We start from the raw sequence: 6008 nt of genomic DNA on the forward strand, positions 1-6008 counted from the left end.
TTCTCTCTCAAAGGAATTATCACCCAACATAACATTTTAATTTGTATTGCTTAGATCATTCCCGTCTGGCTTGGAAACTGACACTATAGCTTTTTCACCACCAAGAGGTACCATATCATCAATAATATCATGAATTTCTCCACTTTGGACATTCTCCTCTATATTCCCCCTTTCCTCCCTATCCCCATTCGCTTACAACCTTTTCCTCAGACCAGGATGGAGCCTGAAGCATTTGTTATCAGTATGGACAAATATTTTACAATGGTGAAAATAATATGGTCTTTGTTCGGCAATAATTTTTTTCTAATAGCCATTATGTTCAATGCCAAGCCGTATTTCCTCCACAGCAGGAAGAGTAATGTCCCTTTCCACCAAGATCCTATCCACTGAAGGTCTGGATAGATTAAATTTAGGCACATCCAGCTTAAGAGGTATCCCTAGTGCCAAACCAATACTAAATAGAACCTTGTGATTGAAAAAGTGGAGCTTAAGCCCAGGCATTTTGAACCAAATAGGAACAATAGGTAATTCTTTACTGGGTCAAAATCTGGAGTCCATTTAAGTAACTTCATGGTAATCCCTTCAATCAATATGGATTATTTGGAGAACGGCCTTGCATAGTCCTCTTCTCTAGATAAATTAATTAGGATATGTCTACCATCCAGTAACCCTACCCTCCAAGCTCCATTGAATTTCAAACTATCAAAAAATTTTCTAATAGACTCCATCTTGGGGTGACCTAATTGGAGTTTAACTATAAGAGAAAACTTACATTTATCAGTTAAACCTTGAATATCCTCTTCAGAATAATAGATTGCCATTTTTCCTCCTTTTTTTACAATAGGCTTAAATAGTGGATCAACACCTTCATGGTAGGCTTGAGGAAAGACTAGCACATCGTAATTTTTGGTTGTATCAAAACCCTTCCCCACAATATCAGCATAAGTGGCTTTCGACCACTAGATATTAATAGTCATATCCAAATTATTTAGGTCAGCCATCCGAAACGAGAGAAACAAAACAAAAATCCAAATAGACCCAGAGAAATGGAAGGAACCATCAAAAATAAAGAAGCATGGTAAAACTAGATTCACCAAAGTAGAAAGCTAGAACCAGTAAACCTCCAAGAGAATCTATAGCAACAATTCCATAAAATCCCAAACTCAAAGAACCAAGAACCCAGTAAGAGTAGAAGTCACCAAGGAAGAAACTAGAAATAACCAGCAGTGAATAAGAGCCCACAACAAGTCCACTGAATCTCTTCTCAATGGAACAATAAGATTTAAAAACCAAAAGCCCGGGAAGAGGGGTAAACTTAGCAAAATCAAAGGAGAATGTGGAAAACACTTCAAAACACAACAAACAAGAAGATTAATCCAGTATACTTGAAGAACAACTACACATTCATCACTTTCTCCATCCATTTCGCAGAAACCCTAGCAAAGCACAGGTAAACCCATCTGCCATCTTTTACATATATATATATATATATATAGGGGGAGAAGGGTCGGCCGCCAGCGCATCTTTTTGTCATAGCAATCCTAGAGCTGGCTCCTTCCACTCCCCCTGCTACGGCAGCCGGCGGTTCTCCTACCTCTAGTGATTCTAGAGATCATGTCACCTTTGATTCACCGTTTGACGATACTGAAACCCAAGACCGCATTGAAGACTGTAAGCCGGTGGATGCGAGTACACGCCATGTTACCAAAGAGACAATTCACATTCTTCTTATGCTGCCTCCCTTCATCATGCCCTATTTGATGAGATCGTGCGGCAAGTTTAAGATTTCTTCAGTGACAAAAATCTTCCCAATGATGTTTTTCTATTGAAGCATGTGAGGAATGATAAGGAGGGGTATGTTCCAATTTCTCTTATCTCATCGTTTAAAAAGATGAAAATGCTCACCAAGGATCTTCCTCTTATAGAGGGTGCTCTTGAGGACTTCTTCCCTACTTGTTGTTGTTAGCTCTGATGGAGAAAGGGTGAAACAACTGCATCCACTTCCGATTGCAAAACTCATGGATGACAAGGCACAAGCAGTTCTTGTTGAAAATTTTCCAGAGGATTATTTTGAAGATAGCATCCGGGGAACCTTTGGGATAGCTGACCATATTTTAGGGGTTACCATCCATAATCCGCAAAAAAATAGCAACTCTCAAGACAACACATTTTGCAATTAGTAGTAAGCTCTATGCACTTGTTGTGTATGACACTATTGAGGCAGCAGAGAGTGTCGTTTTGTCACTGAATGATGAAATAAATTGGAGGAATGGCATGCGAGTTCAGATTTTACTTAAAAGAATGGAAAAGTATGGGCTTGCTCAAAAACCACGGAAAAATGTCTTTTTGGTAAAAAATATTGGAGCTGAAGCATTGAAAATACCTGCGCTGAATTAAAACAGATTAGACAAGGAGGAAGACGATAGCTGTAATGAAGGTATGGGTGCGCAAAGGAATAGGTGCAGAGGTCGAGGTAGAGGCAACCACCAGCAACCAACCAACGGTCAAGGTCATAGGAATGTCCCAGCTGGTTCTGACGCTGAAGGCGTGATTAGTAAGCCATTTAATGGACCAAAGAAGCTACATGGAAGGAGGGGATTCACAATGGGGAACGAAAGACCAATCTCAACTTGATCGCAACCATCATGGTATGATCATGTTTTTATCTTCCTTTCACTTCTTCAAAGGGGTCCACATTATCTGCTCTTCTTGTTTGCACTTCATAAGGCGTGATGGATGGTTTTGAAATGTGGTTTCAATTTTATGGATGGTGTGTTATGTAATTAAGGTGTTGGGAGAACTTGAATTGTTGCTTAGAAGCAGTTTGGGATCAATATATATATATATAATAATGATTATATATATATTACAAGGAGCATAGCTCCAATTCGTTAATAATAAAAAAACAGTTACAGATAAGAGAAGAGGGCCTATAATAGATGGGTACCTATCAAAAAGAAATGCCATAAAAAGGAAGCTATCTAATGTAAGAAAGAGAAAGAAGGTCACTGGACAAAAGGAAGTCCAATGGGGGAGGAATCCTCTTGCTAACCAATGCGACTTCAGTGTGAAGACCCCTTTAAGGCAGCCAATTGGATTATCTATTACCTTCTCTATGTATGTGAGTGAATATTGTGGAGCAGTTCTTCAGTAAATGATGAATCCTAGAAATCTAGCAAATTAAGTTCCAGGGAATGTCACAAGAACCGTTGATGATGTTGATAAGAAGTAAGGAATCATATTCAACCCAGAACTAGTTAAAATTGCAGGTTTTGGCAAAATAGAGAGCCCAAAAAATAGTTTGACATTCAACCTCAAGAGGATCCATAGCCATAACAGGAGAATGAAAATATAAAATGCACTTCCCCCTTTGATTTCTGAAGACACCACCAATACCTGCATAATGTGAATTATAGCTACCATCAGTATTGACTTTTATCCAGCCATTCTGGGGAAGAGACCAGCTAATTTTCAAAACTTTAGTAATTAAAAGTTTGGAAGAGGGGGCCAGCTCCAACACAGCTTTAAACTTTTTGAGTTTAATCAATTTTTGTAAATAAGAAATGCAATTCAGACCCACTTTCATAGGATCTAAGGGAGTAGCTTCATACTTCAGATGATTTCTAGCCATCCAAACAAACCAAGCCACAATATTGGGGATATCTTGAAGTTTGGCACCCCTCCAATCAGACCAGCAATTATAGAAAACATCCCATGAAAGTTTCATGGTAGGAACATTCAGCTTTGCTAGCACAAAATTCCAAATTTGCTGTACCCAAGGGCAGGCAAAGAAAAGGTGAGCAAGGGTCTTCTCCTCTGTCAGATAAAATATACATCTAGAGGGTCCTCTAAGACCCTTTAATTTTAAGATATCATCAGTGGGAATCAGCTTTGAGAAGAGTCTTCAAATGAAAAAGGACATGGAAGGAGTAAGAAACCTGTTCCAAATTATATGACCCCAATCCACCACCTATTGGAGAGGGGTAGGTTAAGATAAGTTCTTTTTTACTACAATTCTGTCCTTTTCCCTTGTTGAATAGAAATTTTCTGAATATTAGTGATTTGAGAGGGGTTGCAGAATGGAAGGATAGGACTTAGATTCCAATTGTCATTCTCCCAAAGATCCTTTACTAAATTGGGGAAGGCTAGAGCATTGTGATCTTGAAGCAGGCTGCCTTCCAAAGACCAAAAAGACCAATTAGACCAATTATTCCACCAGAGGTTTACCAAACCTTCACCAATCTCCCAGACAAACATTTGTTCAGCTTCCTCCCTAATTTGTAGGATCTTTTTCCACATAGGAGAGTCCCCCAAGCCAACAGATAAGTGAGTTGGACGCTTCTGTTTACAATATTTACCCCATAAGAATTCAGCCCAAAGGGAGACCTGGGATCTGAATTTAATCCAGAGTTTACAAAGGTTAGTGTACATTACACGAGGAAAGGACTTAAAGCCCAACCCTCCTTCCATTAAAGGTTTACAAACCTTAGCCCAAGAGGTCTAGTGTTTTTGTTTAGTGTTTTTGTTTCCTTTGTTCCTTTAACCAGCCCACGGAAATCTATCGAACATTCCTTCTAATAGTCTTTGAGTAGCCTTCTTCATAACATTCATTTGCAAGAGATAAGATTGAATGGAAGATAAATCACTCTTTAGAAGGGTTATTCTACCCCCATTGGATAAATAAGAATTATCCCAGGCTTTCAATTTGCTTTGAATCTTCTCTAGGATATGGTCAAACTAAAAATTTTTAGTTCTCCCTTTGATAAGAAAGACCCCTGGATATTTCACTTGAAGGCAGCTGTTGCTAAAGCCAGTTAAGTCGGAAACCCAGTTCTTAAACTCACTCTTGCATTGTTTACTGAAAATAAAAATGCATTTCTGGACATTCAGCTTCATTCCAGAAACATCCTGGAAATTCTCCAAGCCCTGCATAAATAATCTAACAGGAGGTTTGGAAGCTTTGGAAAAGATAATAATTATCATGAGCAAAAGCCAAATGATTAATTAAGATGGAAGATCTATGACTGTAAAGGGAGTGTGGTTTCCTGATTGCCATTTCATTCATAGCTCTGGATAAGTAGTCAAAGACCAAAATAAATAAGGTAGGAAAGGGTGGATACCTAATACCTCTGGATGCACTAAAAAAACCATGTGAATTTCCATTAATAAAGATTGAATGAAAATTCTTTGTCAGCCATCTATTGATTATAGATATAAAAGAAAGGGGAAAACCTCTGGCAACGAGTACTTGTTCAATAAAGCTCCAACTGATTGTATCATAAGATTTTCTGATATCCATTTTGAGAATTAAGTTTCCTCCTCCAGTGGTTCTTTCCAGATCTAATACAAACTCTTGGGCCAAGGGAACAGTATCCATAATGATTCTACCCTTGATAAAGGCTGTCTGATTCCTGCAGATAATTTAATTCAAATGAGGTTGTAATCTATGGACCAAAATTTTGCTTATAATCTTTGAAATAACAGAAGTAAGGCTAACAGGTCTGAAGTTTTCCCATTTGTGAGGAGCTTTTTCTTTGGGAACCAGAGTAATTGTAGATGAGGAGAAACATTTGGGGAGATCAGCACCCCAAAAAAAACTTTGAACTATTGCAACAACATCTCCCTTCACAATCAGCCAAGCCTTTTTATAGAAGCCAGCTGTGAACCCATCTGGTCTAGCAACCTTAGTACTGTTAATAGAATTGAGGGCATCCAAGATTTCCTTCTCATCAGGAATATCAATGAGAGAAAGGATTTTAGTAAACTCCCTTTCTTTATCAAATAATGTGTATTGAATGGTAGGCTTGGGGACAAGAGGTTGTTTGAAGATTTCTTGAAAATGCTGAACAACATTCAAAGCTATACCTTCACTAGAAGTAATCACAGAAGTAATCAATTGTCCATCCCGTGTAATGATTTTGTGAAGAGTATTGCATTTCCTCTTATAGTTGATGTAGGCATGGTAATATCTAGAATTTTGATCCCCATCATAGAATTTCGTTCTATTG

General features: G+C 38.3%; 1 pseudogene; it reads left to right on the forward strand.

The window, feature by feature from the left end:
- Positions 1 to 1614: 1614 nt before the first annotated feature.
- On the forward strand, positions 1615 to 2397 carry LOC110036398 (annotated as a pseudogene).
- The last annotated feature ends 3611 nt before the right edge of the window (positions 2398 to 6008 follow it).

The sequence above is a fragment of the Phalaenopsis equestris genome, unplaced genomic scaffold (genome assembly GCF_001263595.1).
Source record: "Phalaenopsis equestris unplaced genomic scaffold, ASM126359v1 Scaffold206011, whole genome shotgun sequence".
NCBI classification, from domain to species: domain Eukaryota; kingdom Viridiplantae; phylum Streptophyta; class Magnoliopsida; order Asparagales; family Orchidaceae; genus Phalaenopsis; species Phalaenopsis equestris.